This window comes from Pseudophryne corroboree, chromosome 2, assembly GCF_028390025.1.
Source record: "Pseudophryne corroboree isolate aPseCor3 chromosome 2, aPseCor3.hap2, whole genome shotgun sequence".
Lineage (NCBI taxonomy): Eukaryota > Metazoa > Chordata > Amphibia > Anura > Myobatrachidae > Pseudophryne > Pseudophryne corroboree.
The window spans coordinates 402,454,907-402,473,349 of NC_086445.1; the positions used below are offsets into that span (position 1 = coordinate 402,454,907).

The window sequence follows — 18,443 nt, forward strand, 5'->3', positions numbered from 1 at the left end:
AGACATTGCAGGTACACTCACTCATTGTCTGGAGTCAGGCATAGCTCTCCTTACTGCCTGATAAGATGCTGTGCTAGGACACACTGCTGGTTGGTACTGTTGTCATGTGTTTTGTGCCATCCTAATGCTTATTATTACTGTGCAGCCTTTATGGTGTTACAGCTCAGCTCTGCCTTATTTCAGCATGTGTGGCATTTAGGGAAATGTGCAGTGGCATTATAATGATTTACTGTCATAATTAAATACTACATGCTGAATATTGCTTAGTGTTGCAGACAATAAGAATAAAACAATATAAACACATACCTATTCATGTAGCTTCCAGTAAATGTTTGTATGCATGCTCTTTAGTAAGTCTTAATTGTTTGATTTGTACTAATAGATACTTTTATATACAGTTACAGTGTGTCTTTATCATAGCTCTATCTAGCCAAATACATTTTTACCTCTTGTATAGAAACATTTCTATTCTTTTATACAAAATGACCCAAAATGTGATTCTTGCACTTTTACATTTACAGATGACTAGTAGAACATCTATCAGTGTTTCAGTGTACTTATTAGCTAAAATCGCTATATCCATACTGGGACAACTGTGAACAAACACTTCAGTTATAATGCTTTAATGTGATTTAAAAGGCAAGTCTGGTTTCATGATACAGGCAAACCAGATGCAGGGCTACAACAACTTTTTAAGGAAGCAGACTAGAATAGGTTTTATCATTATTTGATTTACTCATTTATCTTTTCATTTCTTACTTATTTCTTCTTACACATTCTGCCCCTGTAAGAATAATGGATCACAGAACATGCCAGGTGCACAATTAATCATTTTGGAGGGATTCACTCAATATGCCTAGAGGAGTAGTAACTTAATATGGTCCCCTAATAAGCAGACATTACCATCAATAGGTTATAAAGGATATATATTTATTAGAAAGTCACTACATTAATAGAGTCATCTTCAACTCAAACAGTGCTTAATATAGTGTTTCTGTGGACAATGTACTCTTTCCTCCATGAACTTGTGCCAGCCTCCTAGTTCATGGAAAAGGGGTTCCCCTTATTTCTACATAGGGGTACACACAATATAGCAGGGGTTTTTGCAAATATCTACCTACCCTATAGCCTAAATCTCTTTTTCAGAGGGGGTTTAATGTACATACAGTATGGATCTACAAATGGTGTCACTGAGCCAGTAGTAGATCTCATTTACAAAGCACACTGGAAACACAGTACAAAATGCATTGCTTCTATATTAGTGCACCCAGATGGTCCGCCCAGGGTACTCTAACGTTTGCAAGATGATTCTGCTAACTAGATGTTGTTAGATAAGGTGTCTCATTTATTTGATTATAATATCTTTATGGGATTTGTCATTATAGACTGTAATAACTAGCATTTATACTTTTAAGTGAGTGACATAGCATACGTGTTTAAAGAGGACCTGTCATTCATAACGTTCTCTCTTAAATGGGCCATATACAAGTGAATTTATCCTGTCATTAAAATTATTATGAATGCTGCCTTCCCTATGTATTAGGGCCTTCCTATGATTGACACCATATTAACTATAATTACATTTCAGACATATTAATAAAAATAAAAAATCTGTCACACACACATTGAGTAAAAACTTATCAGCGTAGAAAAGATGTGGTACTGTATATGGACATACATAGTGCTAGACTCTGGGGCTGAGTTTAGTGTATTTTATTGAACACGTGGGGTGTCATTCAGATGTGGTTGGAGTTGCTGCATCCGTAGCATAGTACAGATGATTGCTACTTGGTGCATTCTGCGCATGTGCGAACGGGTCCTGCAACAATGGACAAAGGACATCAACAAACTGTCAGTGACACTCTGATGCCATATGGGGGCAGGAATGGGGTGGTGACAACCCCTGATTCTTAAAATGGAGGCGTGTGGCCGCCATAGCAGGAGAGGGAAGGGCCAGGCTCTCCGGCAGAGGACGGATATTTCCTGGCTTCTCGGTATCAGCTACGGCAGCAAGTTTATGCGACCCCATGGGTTATGCAGCCAGTCGATGGTGTCGGAGATTATCCGATACTGCGTCCTTGCATTCAATTCGGATCAGTAATGCATCAGGAGGCATGATGCCTCCTGCTGCATTACCATATTAGTAGCAATTCCAACCACATCTGAATGACCCCCATTTTGCCTATGGATACATCTACATACAGAAAAGGTTGCATTTTCCACTGATATTTCCTTTTACTTCAGTGAAATTGGGGAGGAAGGGGGCGTGCCCTCATAGGACAGTACAGTGAGGACATGTTCACACAGGTGATACTATTGCAGACCACAACTTAGAGGAATATAGAGCAGTGGCGGATCTTGCCACGGGCAAGCAGGACTTTTGCCCGGGGCGCCGCCTTCCGGAGGGCGCTGGCGCCATCCGGAGGGCGCCGCACCGTGGCAAGATCCTCCACTGCTGCCCGCTGTGTCCATGTCCGCCTCCGCTGCCGTCCCCGTCCCGATCCCCGTCCCCGTCCGCCTCCTGAAGGGAACTAGACGCTATGCGTCTAGTTTCCCTTCCTGGAGAGTAACTGCTGAGCGGTGCGCGATGACGTCATCGCGCACCGCATAGCAAAGGTCCTCTCTACGAAGGGAACTAGACTCATAGCGTCTAGTTTCCCTTCGTGGAGAGGACCTTTTGCTGTGCGGTGCGCGATGACGTCATCGCGCACCGCTCAGCATTCAAGCGGCGCTTTTAATGTACAGGGGGCGTAATTGACCATGCCCCCTGTATTAGGCCACGCCCCATTTCCTGCCCGGGGCGCTCTGCGCCCTTGAACCGGCCCTGATATAGAGCACAAGTATATTTATAATGGGTAGAGTGTGTGCAGTGCATTTAGGCCCCCAGGGGGCCAGGGGGGCCCACATCACACACCCTGCACCCATTATTATTAATACTTAGCAGCAATGTTGCAGAAATCACTGGGAAAATGTTGTGTGCGATTTTTCCGGTGTTTCGCGCATGTGCAGTAGGAAAATCACTGGGAAAATAACTGCAGCATCATTATCCAGAGATCTGCACCCACTAGGGACCCTAGTGGCCAAAGCTACAATGCTGCCGGCTAGAGAGGAGGGGGCCCAGATGGACCCTCTACAAGGGCAGCTTCATCTCTAGAAACACCCCTGATATACAGTATGCCTTTGGTACAAAACTGCTTATATGACTATCAGCAACTGATGCTGAGTGTGCCTCAATTCTTCCAACTTACACTGTTAATTGTGTTAGTGTGGATGATGCTGTAATCTGTTTTCATTATTCACTTTTTGCAATCGGTCCATGGCGCAAAAGCAGGGTTCCCTATCATTTTTTTTGAATTGGAAGAAAAAGGATCTGCATTTAATTGATTTTAAGTACTTTTATTTTGTAATTGCTTCCTAATTTAATTGTATTTTACATAGTAAAAGTTACTGAAGTATTTATTAATAACACTTTCCAGACAAATACTGCCTCTCTTAGGTATATGACATGTCATTAAGGAACTATGGGGGTAATTCAGATCTGATCACTGGGCAGTGATTTCTATGGTCCTGTGATCAGATAGTTGCCGCCTGCAGGGGGAGTGTATTTTTGCGGTGCAAGTATGCGATCGCATGTGTAGCAGAGCTGCACAAACTAATTTTGTGCAGTCTTTGCGCAGCCCAGGACTTATTTATCCAGCAGGTCATTCAGATCTGGTTGCTGAGTTTTCACACAGCGGGCGATCAGATCTGAACTGCCATGCATATGCACCACACTGTGCCAGCATATCGCACGGCTGCAACGGGCATCGGCACCCTGCAATGGGTTGGTGCGAAGAATCCATTTGCACGGGTGTTCGCAAGGAAATTGCCAGGAAGAGGCTGTTCATGAGTGGCAACTGACCATTTTCAGGGAGTGTTCGGGAAAACGCAGTCGGGCTCAAGTATTTTCAGGGAGGGTGTCTGACGTCAGCACGAACAGCCTATTCTGATCGCACTGGAAGAGTAAGTCCTCGGCTGCGCAGAGACTGCACATGCGATCGCACACCTACACAGCGAAAAACCACTCCCCACCTAGGTGGCGACTATCTGATCGCAGGGCAGCAAAAAAAGCAGCCCAGTGATCACATCTGAATGACCCCCTTCCCCCCCCGCCCCGTGCGATTGAATCCTACTGATCGGGACCGGAGCTGATGTCAGACACCCTTCCTGAAAACGCCTGAGGCCGCCTGCATTTTTCCGAACACTCCCTGAAAACGGTCAGTTGCCACCCACAAATGGCCTCTTCCTGTCAATCTCCTTGCGAATGCCCATGCGAATGGATTCTTTGCACCATCCCATCACAGGATGCCGATGCCCGTTGCAGCCATGCAGTGTGCCGGCGCAGTGTGGTGCATATGCATGCGCAGTTCGGATCTGGCATTTGGAGTAGGTACTGAAACTGTTGCATTTACTACTAACACTGTCAAACCACTTCTCCTGGTAGAAAACTTTATTCAGTTCTCTCCTAGGGGTATATTTATTAAAAGGTTGATTTTAATCGATTTCTATCAATTTAAAATCGATAGAAATCGACCTTTACTAAATATACCCCATAGTGTTAAAGTGGCACATATGCTATCCTTTACAGGAGTGGTTTACATTTACGGCACAAAATGCGCCCGCATCTACATCAGCTTCTCAGAGTGCACATGTAGTAGCTTTTACTCTTAACTGAATTAATCATTTAAAAAAACCAAACCCATAAATGTATACATGGCCTGCAAAGCAGATACATTGTAATTGTTCATATGAAGTTCTAATGTCTACATTGTCTTCAGCTCCATCTCCTACCATTTGCCCTTCCCACAAACATTTCTTTAGACATAAATTATGTCATAGACCACTTCTGTAATTGGCAAAGCAGACATTGATGTCCTGTGTCTAAGTAACTACAAAGCCTGCATTGTACAGCCATACCTTAGGCTGTGGAATGCAGAATGGTCATGTGACAGTCCATAAAATAGTAACCACTGCATAGTTACACAGTGCAAAGGGAGCTGGTTATATACATTCCCCTATACAAGTTAATCCAGGAATTGTTAACATGGCAACATCTGTGCTTTTCTGTATTACTTTCATTAATTACATTCTTCTTAAGAAAAAAAATGCAAACTCAGCAAGTTACGCAACTTCTCTAAACTGCTCCTGCACTATTTCCAAAGCAAACAATCCAGTTACTCAATTATGTCACAACGCTTGCAGTTAAAGCTACATCTGGACCCCTTCCACAGTCTCATTTTTCAGATGGTGAAGGGTGTTGTTTTGGTTTCCAATCCAAAGTTTTCCTTACCCACTCTAATTTGCATGTGTATTTCTCAGTTCTAGAACAGTGGATACTTGTTTCCTATTTTTACAGATAAAAGTAATATATCGCTCTAATATTCAAAACACAGATAAGTAATTTTACATTTGTCCCCATAGCGCAGATGCTCAGGTCCTGTAGTTCTGATGAAAGTAAAAAAGTATCTATTATAATTGATGTATATTCAGCAATGGCAAGCTGATGCAGAGCGAATTGTGTCTTTCCTCTCCTTTCACATGAACCCACTCCCCCTGTTAGAATTCAGGAATGCCGTTATTTTCAAGGAAGTACCTACGTTAACCGAAAGATTTGACATGACACCAAGTGTATCGCCACGATTACTCCAATTTTAAAATGCAGCCATGCAGCGGTTTTTCTGGAAATGAGTTTTTATGTTTGTTCCATATTGACAAACTTACCAGTAATATTTTAGGAAAGATAAAGCTTTGGTTTGATATGATATACTGTATACCTTTTTATTTTGAAAATATCATACACAGCCAGTACTGGAGCAGATCAACACCCACTTCCTAAGCTGATAAACAAAAAACCTAAGCAGTGATCTCTTTGATTGTGTACTCTGGTAAAATGGAAATATTTAATACAAAATTTGATCATAGTGGGAGTCAAACATTCTGCCTATGTTAGATGGCACACTTCACTGAACTGAATTTGCACCCAGTGTCAGACTAGGGTATGAAGGGCTCACCAGAGGAATACAATGGCAGGGGCACAGAGAGGCAGAACCAGCCATTTGGTAAGTGTGGGGAGGGGAGTGGCCATCCCACAAAGGGCACAGCATAATATTATAGTGTCTCAGAATCGCAGACACAGACGCCAGTGTAAGATGCACTGTTGTCTGTGTACTCAAGACTCACTGCAAAACTCATCATACAGTGCATCCAGAAAGTATTCACAGCACTTCAGTTTTTCCACATTTTGTTATGTTACAGCCTTATTCCAAGCTGGAATAAATTAATTTTCCCCAAAAAAATTCTACACACAATACCCCATAATTACAACGTGAAAAAAGTTTTTTTTTTTAGATATTTGCAAATTTGTTAAAAATAAAAAAGTAAGAAATCACATGTACATAATCACAGCCTTTGCTCAATACTTTGTTGAGGCACCTTTGGCAGCAATTACAGGTGAAACTCAGAAAATTAGAATATCGTGCAAAAATTCATTTATTTCAGTAATTCAACTTAAAAGGTGAAACCAATATATTATATAGTCTCATTACATGCAAAGTGAGATAATTCAAGCCTTTATTTGTTATAATTTTGATGATTGTGGCTTACAGTTTAAGAAGGTCTCAATGAGCACAGTGGCCTCCATCATCCGTAAATGGAAGAAGTTTGGAACCACCAGGACTCTTCCTAAAGCTGGCCAGCCATCTAAACTGAGCGATCAGGGAGAAGGGCACTAGTCAGAGAGGTTACCAAGAACCCAATGGTCACTCTGTCAGAGCTACAGCATTCCTCTGTGGAGAGAGGAGAACCTTCCAGAAGGACAAACATCTCTGTACATCTATTTTTCTGTACCCTTCCCCAGATTTGTGCCTCGAGATAATCTTGTCTCTGAGCTCTACAGACAATTCCTTTGACTTTATGCTTGGTTTGTGCTCAAACATGCACTGTCAAGTGTGGGACTTTATATAGACAGGTGTGTGTCTTTACAAATCATGTCCGTTCAACTGAATTTACCACAGGTGGACTCCAATTAAGCTGTAGGGCCATCTCAAGGATTATCAATGGAAACAGGATGCACCTGAGCTCAATTTTGAGCTTCACGGCAAAGGCTGTGAATATTTATGTACATGTGATTTCTTCGTTTTTTTAATTTTTAATAAATGTGCAAAAAACTTTTTTCACCTTGTCATTATGGGGTAATGTGTGTAGGCTTTTGAGGGAAAAAATAATTTATTCCATTTTGGAATAAGGTTGTAACCTAACAAAATGTGGAAAAAGTGAAGCGCTGTGAATACTTTCTGGATGCACTGTATACAAACCAAATAAACACACAGTCCGAACAGTAGCTTGACTAATGGATGGCTAGTCACGCTCGTGACACTAGTAAGAGGCTATGGGACTATATACAGTATATGCCCCCCTAGAATAATCATATGTACCCCTTTAGTAGAATAATAATCATATGTGTTCCTTTATTTATATAGTAATATGTTCCCCTTTTAACTTTTTAATGTCCCTATTAAAAATATAATGTCCCATTTAGTATATTTATAACTATAAACTTAAGGTTTTTTTTCATATTGACACCTTTATTATAACAATTAATTACTTTATTATAACAATTTTTGCCACTATTTTTGTAGTTTAGTAATCCAAAATTCCTCATCCTCTTGAAACCCTACAGCATTATAGGGTTCCTCATGCGTGGCTCCTCTGACTCTTCCTGCCTGCAACCAGGATCAGACTGGCCCACAGGGGTACCAGGGAAACCACCGGTAGGCCCCACTGCCTGAGGGCCCACTCCTTCCTCTAGGGATCAGGTTCCAGACTGTGCACTTGTATTATACATGGCAGATATGTTGCATTACACTACACTAAACTATTGTGTATTTCAAGCCTCTGTGGAGGCTGGCCACACCCCTAAGTATGGGCCCCTATAACTGCATTCCCCCGGAGGGCCCTTCATGTCCCAGTCCGACACTGCCTGCAACTCACTATTCCTAGTTTCTTCTCTTCTAAGTCTACTATACTTCTGAGCTTCTCTATTCAGGTATTACACAGCTGTGTCTTACAGGCATATTCAATTAGTCACACGGTTTACTCTTTGGTTAATTGCCATGCTGAGCCAATTCAATTACGGCAATGGCATGTGGTGGGGTGACGCAGGTGAGGCAGAGCCTTTCCTGTCATACTAACGTATACGACAGAGTTTTGACTATATAAAGTATATGAAAAATACAAAGAATATATTAGAAATATCTTCTTTGCATTATTCTAATCACCTTTGTAGTCAAAACTCTGTTGTAAAAAGTCTATGGCAGGTGAGGCAGTGCCTATCTTTTCCGTCTATCTCTGATCAAATCTCACCAAATTTCCAGCAGTATATACTGCTGCAGCTGTGTATAATGCCCACATGAACCATTTGGCTCATATATTGTGTGTAAATCTGGCTCTGGTACCAGTCAGTGCCTCCTCAGCCATTTATCTCACCGAACGTCCCTGATTAACGAGGATTACACTTCACATGAATCACAGATGATGTGCTTTTCCCCACAGCTTCAACAGTCGGGGGTTCACGCACTTGGAAAACACATTGATTCCACAGTCTATGCGGAATCAGTGTGTTTCCACAAGGTAATCCCTGATTTTGGATGCGGGAAAAAAGCTATTTAATTGAATAACCTTTCCCTGTGCCATGGAGTAATTAGCCAGTAATTAGCAATAATTTTGGTAATGCTTATTGTTATCCAGTGCCCTCAGCAGGTTTAAGGCTCTGGGGGTCCAGGGCACTTCAAACAGGACAAATCATGGGGGGGGGGGGTTGTACAATTTTTTTTATTTTTTTTAGTAAAATCCTTTTGGATAAGAGTAAATACATGCTCTTCATCTAATTCACTAATATAAAACCCCAACAATTTCTAATCTTTTTTTGGAATTTTTTTTTTGTCAATTAAGTGGTTGTGTTGTGGTCACATACCACTGGCACGGCGGATGTTTGAGTGCTGCGGATTAAAGCCTAAGCTGTAGCAATAATTTACCTGTCCTGGTGCCCTCTAAGGTAAATAAATGGCAGTCATATGAAAAAAATACAGTGCTACTCATGGGTCTTGTTGAAAGTATTCACATGACAAACAGTGTCTGTTCAACGTTTCAGTTGTGAGACTTTTATCAAGAACATAAGCATGTTCTTGATAAAAGTCTAACAACTGATAAATTGAACATACACTGTTTGTCATGTGAATTCTTTAGTGCTGCTGTATTTTTCATATATATATATATATATATATATACACTGCTCAAAAAAATAAAGGGAACACTAAAATAACACATCCTAGATCTGAATGAATGAAATATTCTTATTAAATACTTTGTTCTTTACATAGTTGAATGTGCTGACAACAAAATCACACAAAAATTATCAATGAAAATCAAATTTATTAACCCATGGAGGTCTGGATTTGGAGTCACCCTCAAAATGAAAGTGGAAAAACACACTACAGGCTGATCCAACTTTGATGTAATTTCCTTAAAACAAGTAAAAATGAGGCTCAGTAGTGTGTGTGGCCTCCAGGGTGCGGCAGTAGTGTGTGTGGCCTCCAGGGTGCGGCACTCCGTCATTTGACGGAGTGCCGCACCCTGGTCTATATGTAAGTGTGAGGATTCATTTCCACATATGTGAAGGCACCCGCAACAGTTTTCATAGTTAAGGGAGTGCCGAGTGTAGTTAAAATGCAGTCGGACCGGGTCCCGATGGTCAAAATACAGACGCCATAATCCCAAACAACAGCATAATGCCGGCAGAACTCATGGCTTCTTTTTGACCTGTCGACATTATAAATCTCAGTATTTTGACTCTGTCGGTATTTTAAATGTCGGTATTTTGAACATGTCGGGATTTTGACCTTGTCGGGATTTTGACTGTCGGTCAATTGCTGTCGGTATTTTGACTGTCGGGATTTTGATTGTCGGTAAATTGACTGCATCCCGTTATAATAAAGCTATGCTATATAGGGGGAAACTTAGTACCCATGAGCACATAGTACTCTGTGGGAAATATGGGCTGCTATAATTGAAGAGCGGACGTAATTCTACAGGTATATCATGAAAGCATCATTGACATTACATAAAGTCCATTTATATTTGCCACAAAACAAAAGATTAATAAAGACATGTACTGCTGTCCCAGTCCTTGGCACTCAGCTATGGCATACTGTTTCCCACCAGGTGGCTGTGACGAGAGTAGTTCAGTAAAGCATTCAAATACCTTTGGAACTTGACTGTAATTACTGGATTGTGCAAAGCAAAAAAAAAAAAAGTCCTGATGGGGTAACTGGATTAAATGAAATCACAAAATATCCTTGCAATCAGGCTCACTTTACAGGATTTAAATGCATTCCAAAACGAAAAAAGGAAGCATGGTATTGTCCTTGTGCTAAGAAATTTCCATGTTGCATTCATGGGTTTTCTACTTCAGATCATACCGGGAGCTTTGCATGCGCTCTGTCTATTCAGGATTTCATGTATTACATTTTATTAGTATGGGATGCAGTCACTATACCAGTTGTCGGAATTCCGGCGTTCAGGAGACTGACGCCATAACCCTGACAGCCTGTGATATGCCGCCAGATGGAATCCTAACAAGCGCTCTGTATTCCCACTCGGTTGGTGGGTCCACACCACCAACCGAGTGGGAATGGAAACTGTGGCGGGGACTCGCTGCCTCGCTGCTGGGATTCCTGCAGCCATCCAGTCAGTTTAGTGACAGTCTGCGTCCCATCTGCAGGGATTTTGTATGTATTCCATTAGTATCATTAGATGTCCTAGATATTGTTTCTCATTTACCAAGACAAAACTCTGACAACTGACCCATGTTAACCTTTAAACAGATAATGAAATGAGTCTGTGTTAATACTCAAGTGTTAAAATAAATAGTTGTTAAGTGGATTAGTAACTCCATACCGTACTTATACAACAATGACAGCGTTAGTCTCCATCTGTATGTCCTTATTGTAAATATTTATTAGAGGAGTACGCCTTTAGCCGACAAGCAACTGTATATATTCCATTAGTAAGTGTGGAAAATGATGGAATCCAGAAAGGATGTGTTGATAATGAGTTGATATTAAATTATAAAATAATATACAACAGTGTGCGTATAGATATTACAGTAATGAAATTAGTCCTACATATCTAAACATATACTTCCAATATGGTTAAACATGGTTAAACATAAGGCAAGATGTGGTAGGTTCAGCTAACGATCCGTCCTACTGAAATAAGGAATCAGATCTCCTCTTCCTGTAACAGCATGTCTTGGATATTTTCTTTTCTGATTACACTTTCATCTCCTCTCTGGGAAAAATGTGAAATATTCCAAATCATTGATGGTCTTAACAAAAAAGAAGTTCAGAGTAATCATGTGGAACAATTGGCTTAGTGTTACGTGCAAGTGAATTAATTTACTCAAATATACAAGTATGCAGGAAAAAATATACAAGTTCAAGATGTTAGCTATTTCTTTGCAGAAAACCAGCACAGTGTATAAACTGTATGGCATCATTTGGATATAGCTTAGTTTTGAAAACACAAAAAGCTAAAAGAATGCAGGCCTAATATAGAGTTTCACACGCAGATTTCTGCATATAGATCTCGCTTAGAGCATTTACTGGTGAATCAGGTTTGTACAGATGTCAGTTTTATTTCCAATGTGCAACTCGCTGTCCCTGCAACTTACTTCCTCTGCCTTTCAGAGGAGTTTGTCACGTTTGTAAAAAAAAACTCCTCTCGGGGAATCTAACAATGCACATGCACACAGCTGCCCAGTGCCCCACAGTTCTAGGGGCCTTCCAGCAGGGGTGAATGGTGGTCACACAATCAGAGCGGCCAGGTGGCATTCTCTACCTACCTAACAGCCTGCAGTCACACAGTGAATGGCTGTCAGCATGCTGATTGGTGGATGGCTGGAGCTATCCACCAATCAGAGTGCTAACAGTTATTCACTGTATGCAAGCATGTGGAGAGAGGGTGCAGGACCACAGGAGGGGCAAGATTTTTTTTTTTATTGGTTCCTGTGAATGGGTGTGTAGGGTCCCCAATGCATTGCTTTGCCCATGACCAGTGGCGGGCTGGGAAGGGGGGCAGGGTGCCATCTGCCCCTGGGCTGTTGGCAGAGTGTATTGGAATTGCCTGGTGCAGTGATGTCAGTCCACACACTTAATGACATAAACAGTAATGCAGGATTATTCAGTGAACACAGGTGACTCAGATGTAATACTGATATAGGTAATTAGGGACCATTATATCATACAAGGTAACGGCAGTGGTAGCGGTACTTATCAGGAGTTGTCTCTGGTGGTGAGGGACGGAGGACTGCACAGCCGTGCAGTCTTACTCCTGCTGTAGAGAAGATGCGGCGCCCGGCTCAGCATCAGCTCCGGAGCCGCAATACATGCAAAGAAACGCTGTGAGTCTCTGTAGCTGAGATCCGCTCCCGATCTCAGCTCTGCACGCTTGCATACACCAGGACAGTCTCTCTTATTCACTCACTCTAAGATGGAGGAGCAGGGATTACATCACATAGCTTCACCTCCGAGTGACTCTTGGCACTAGGGAATTACCACTAGGGGATGCGCCCATAGACTGCTGTGCAGATGGAGACAGGCACAGAGTGCACCATATCCTAACACTCCCCCTCGCTTAAGACTGTCTCCGGTCACAAATTTAAAGAACATAACATTTTATCAAACAAATCAATAAAGTCATTCCTGTAATCGAAAACATAATGTGAAGCAAAACAGTAAGAATAAATCAACATTAACCATATTCTAGTCCACATTCCATCAGGAATGCATGTAACAAGTGTGATGACAGTCCTTTTGTCAACATGTTGGCAATATTTTCTTCACTTGCAACATATTCCACATTGACGGACTTGTTTTCCACCAACTCCCGGATGAAGTGATGTCTTATAGCAATGTGCTTAGACCGTCCATAATGCTTTGTGCTACTAGAAAGACCAATTGCTCCCTTGTTATCACACTTTATGTTGATGATCTCACTGTGGTAAAGAAGACCTAATTCACATAAAGTCTCTTTTATCCAAATCGCTTCTTTTGAAGTTTCTGTGAGCTCCATGTACTCCGCCTCTGTTGTAGAAAGAGCAACTGTGGGTTATTTCCTATTTGCCCAGCTTATGGCTGCACCTGCCAGTGCAAACAGGTATCCAGTATAAGAACATCTATCATCCTCATCTGATCCCCAGTTGGCATCACAGAATACTTTTAAGCTGGTATCTGTTGATCTTGTAAATCTCAGCTTTAGTGAACTTGTACCTATGAGGTACCTTAGTATTCTCTTTACTGCAATCCAGTGTTGTATTCCAGGATTATTTGTGAACTGGCTTGCCTGACTCACTGCATGTGTGTTGTCAGGTCGTGTCCCAATGCTTGCATATATCAAACTACCAATAGCATTTTGATAAGGGATTTCTTGCATTTCTTCTATCACCCCCTTGCTACTTGGTGAAATGGCCTTGACCATCTTTGTACTTTTGTCAATGGGAGTATACTTACTGGTATGGTATCTGTCATTCCGTACTTGGAAATTATTGCCTCCATGTATGTTTGTTGGTCAATTGTGACAGTTCCCTCTTGCAGGTTTTGTACAATTTTCATACCTAATAGATGATTTGCAGGGCCTAGATCTTTCAACTTGAATCTTTGTTTAAATAAATAAATAAAAATATACCAGCGCTGGCTGTATATGTTAATAGATGACTATTAGGCTTGTTATATTATATTCCATTACACATTTATTGTCTTAAAAATAGATTAAAACATTAAAATAAATAACTAAAATAAATAATAAAGTCACAAATGTATATTTAGTATGTGCCAATATTATAGCCACTGTTAGCCCAATCTTCCACTTAGTATGGTTAGGGAAAACCTTAGGGTTTAATTCAATGTACAATGAAACAGCAGGTATTGGATCCAGGTTATCACTGACCTGGTTTGGGAGTGTTGTGGACTCAGGGTTTCTTCCGGTGACTGGGAAGAGGAACCGCCGCTGGACCGCAGCAGAGATGGCCGAATATAGGTTTTCCTCATGCAGGATCTGGTCGGCAGACAGGAGGTATGTGTGGATGCTGGAGGTCTCCTGAAAGACAGAACTTGAAAAAGTGCTGAGGAATAAATGAGAAAGTACTGGATGCTGGGGACACCAACTACGCTTGTGAGCACTGGGTGTTTGGAGGCTCTGAGGTGCTTGGAGACACTGAGGTGCTTGGAGGCACTGAGGTGCTTGTAGGCACAGAAGTGCTTGGAGGCACAGAGGTGCTTGGAGGCACAGAGGTGCTTGGAGGTACTGAGGTGCTTGGAGGCACGGAGGTGCTTGGAGACACTGAGGTGCTTGTAGGTGCAGAAGTGCTTGGAGGCACTGAGGTGCCTGGAGGCACTGAGGTGCTTGTAGGCACGGAGGTGCTTGGAGACACTGAGGTGCTTGGAGGCACTGAGGTGCTTGTAGGCACAGAAGTGCTTGGAGGCACAGAGGTGCTTGGAGGTACTAAGGTGCTCAGAGGCACTGAGGTGCTTGTAGGCACGGAGGTGCTTGGAGGCACGGAGGTTCGTCTGGAAGCGCTGAAGTGCTCGGAGGCACAGAGGTACTTGGAGGCACAGAGGTTTGTCTGGAAGCGCTGAAGTGCTCGGAGGCACAGAGGTACTTGGAGGCACAGAGGTTTGTCTGGAAGCGCTGAAGTGCTCGGAGGCACAGAGGTACTTGGAGGCACAGAGGTTTGTCTGGAAGCGCTGAAGTGCTCGGAGGCACAGAGGTACTTGGAGGCACAGAGGTTTGTCTGGAAGTGCTGAAGTGCTCAGAGATTCGGGAGCTCTGGAGATCACAACTACAATAGCAGTAAAGATGATACTCAGGCGCCGGAGCTCTGCCCGGCGTCTGAATTTGAACTTCCCGCCAGCGTCTGATTGGGGAAGCGCTTGATGACGTCACCTGTCCCCCAGTGAACGCCGGGCACACCCGCAACGTCCATACTACGAGCGCCGGACGGAGCGCCGGACGGAGCGCCGGGTGCCGGAGACCGCCAGTGAGGACGGCCGCCCGGAGATCCAGCGCACCCGGAGAGGCAAGTACGGTAGCCGCGGCGGCGGCATGACAGTACCCCCTCCTCTAGGAGTGGCCCCTGGACACTTTCCTGGTTTCGTAGGGTGTCTAGAATGGAAAATCCGGAGTAGTCGAGGAGCCGAGACAAACTTCTCTCCTCAGGACCATACCCTTTCCATTCCACCAGATATTGCAGATTCTTGTGAAGGTAACGAGAGTCCAGAATAGTTTTGATCTCGAAGTCTGTTCCGGTTTCAGCTTCCACTGAGGTGGGGCTAGAGGACTTTGAATGAAAACGATTAAGGACGAGAGGACGAAGAAGAGAAACATGGAAGGCATTTGGTATACATATATATGGTATATATATATATTTGGTGAGAAGGCAAACCCAACTTACAGACCACAGGATTCAGGACTTGTAGCACAGGATAAGGACCGATGAATCTTGGAGCGAACTTCATAGTGGGCACCTTTAACCGGAGATTACGTGTGGAAAGCCATACCCTATCTCCAACCTTGTATTGAGGAGCAGCTCGCCGTTTCTTATCTGCGAAGAACTTGTATCGGATAGAAACCTTTTTAAGACTAGCATGAATCTTACTCCAAATTTGTCTGAAGTGTAGTAGAGTGGACGTTACAGCTGGAACCTCTTCTGTCGGAAGACTTGCTAATTCCGGAACTCGTGGGTGGAACCCATAGTTGACGAAGAACGGAGACTCACCAGTGGAAGAATTAAATGAATGGTTATGGGTAAACTCTGCCCAAGGCAGCAACTCCACCCAGTTGTCCTGTGAAGGGGAGAGATAAAGGCGGAGGAAAGTCTCTAGATCTTGATTGACTCGTTCCGTTTGTCCATTCGTTTGGGGATGATAAGCGGACGAAAACTTAAGTTTAATCTGTAAGGCAGAGCAGAGAGCTTTCCAAAACCTTGCGGTGAACTGTACCCCTCGATCAGAGACTATTTCCTGAGGCAACCCATGCAACCGAAAATGTTCTCGGACGAATAATAGAGCTAATTTAGGAGCTGTCAGCAGACCCGTCAATGGAACGAAGTGCGCCATCTTCGAAAAGAGGTCAGCGATCACCCAGACGGTGTTGCAACCTTTGGAACAAGGCAAGTCAGTGATGAAGTCCATGGAAATGTGAGTCCATGGTTTCATAGGAATAGGCAGAGGACGAAGCAACCCAGCAGGAGGCAGGCGAGGAGATTTATGCTGTGTACACTGTGGGCAAGAACTAACGTAATCCTGTACATCCTTCCTCATGGTGTCCCACCAGTAAGATCTTTGCAGAAACTTGTATATCTTAGTGGGCGCCGGGATGACCGGAAAACTTGGAGATATGGGCCCACTGTAGTATTTTTGGCCGGAATTTAGCTGGTACGGACATTCTTCCAGGGAGAGGACCTGGAGTAGTTGAGGCAGCGGAGACAGAGATTGGATTCAGAATTAAACTCCGCTCGAAAGAATCATCTTCGCCTGTGGGAGTTTGTGAACGGGACAGCGCATCCGCTTTAGTATTGAAAGTCCCGGCCCGGTACTTCATAACAAAAGAAAATCGAGTGAAGAAGAGTGCCCATCTAGCTTGGCGAGGATTCAAGCACTGTGCGGTTTTGATATACAACAAATTTTTGTGATCAGTGTAAATGGTAATCACATGTTTGGCCCCTCCTAAGAGATATCTCCACTCTTCCAAGGCAGATTTAATTGCCAAAAGTTCCTGGTCTCCAATAGTGTAATTTCGTTCGGCCAGAGAGAATTTACGAGAGTGGAAGCCACACGGATGTAATTTCTTATCTGAGGAGTACTGAGAGAGAACGGCCCCAACTCCGACCGAGGATGCGTCAACTTCTAGGAAGAAAGGTTCTTCGAAATTTGGTTGTTGAAGTACTGGAGCGGACATGAAAGCTGATTTCAAGTGGGAAAAAGCCACTATGGCTTCGGGAGGCCACAAACCCGGGTTGGAGCCCTTTCTCGTCAAGGCAGTAATGGGCGCAACAATGGTGGAGAAACCCCTAACGAATTTCCTGTAGTAATTCGCAAAGCCCAGGAATCTTTGTATTGCTTTCAAAGAGAGAGGCTGAGTCCAGTCACGAATGGCAGAGAGCTTCTCCGGATCCATGCGAAGCTCCATCCCCGAGATGATATAACCGAGGAACGGAATTGATGTTACCTCGAAGGTACATTTGGAGAACTTAGCATAGAGACGATTCTTTCATAAACGGTGGAGCACCTCTTTGACTTGAGTCCTGTGTTCAACAAGATCTTTGGAAAAAATCAGTATGTCGTCTAAATATACCACAACACTTCGATATAACATGTCTCGGAAGATTTCGTTGACGAATCCCTGGAAGACGGCAGGAGCATTACTAAGGCCAAACGGCATCACCAGGTATTCGTAATGCCCATCCCGGGTATTGAAGGTGGTCTTCCATTCATCCCCTTCTCGGATGCGTATAAGATTATAGGCTCCCCTCAAATCGAGCTTGGAGAAAACGCGGGCGCCACGAACCTTATCAAATAACTCTGTGATTAGTGGCAAGGGGTATTTATTCTTGATGGTGATATCGTTTAGGCCGCAGTAGTCGATACATGGTCTCAACCCCCCGTCCTTCTTCTTCACGAAAAAGAAGCCCGCTCCAGCAGGGGAGGAAGAGGGGCGAATGAATCCCTTGAGCAGATTGGACTTAATATAGTCCGACATAGCTTGAGTCTCAGGAAGTGGCAAAGGATATGTGCGGTCACGGGGCGGCATCTTCCCTGGGATAAGGTCAATAGGGCAGTCCCAAGGCCTATGAGGTGGTAACTGGTCAGCCGCCTGTTCCGAAAACACATCCTTGAACCCTTGATACGCCTCCGGAATATGCTCTTCATCCGACGTAGAAGAGACACGGAGCGTACAAACGGAAGTGAGACAGTTAGCGTGACAAAAAGAACTCCAAGACAGAATTTGAGAAGACTTCCAGTCAATGTGGGGATTATGAATTTTGAGCCAAGGCATTCCGAGGACCATATCATGATGCATTTCCGGAATTACCAAGAATTCCAGACATTCTTGATGTAGAGCTCCGATCTGCAGCTTAACTGGCTCCGTGCGCCACGTTATGAGACTCTTGGATATTCTAGTACCATTGATAGCCATCAACGAAATAGGCCGCTCGATAGGCCATACCTTTAAATCCATGCTTTGGACACAGGAAGAAGAAACGAAGTTCCCCGCAGCTCCGGAATCCAACAGGGCCTCACACGACTTGGAGACTGACTTGGTGATTAAAGTCACAGGAAGCAAACAATCCA

The 18,443-nt window shown here is 43.3% G+C and overlaps 1 protein-coding gene across 6 annotated transcripts in view; it reads left to right on the forward strand.

The window, feature by feature from the left end:
- FHL2 (four and a half LIM domains 2) overlaps positions 1-18,443 on the forward strand; it is a 159,345-nt gene that overhangs the window by 44,801 nt on the left and 96,101 nt on the right. The window lies entirely within an intron of this gene.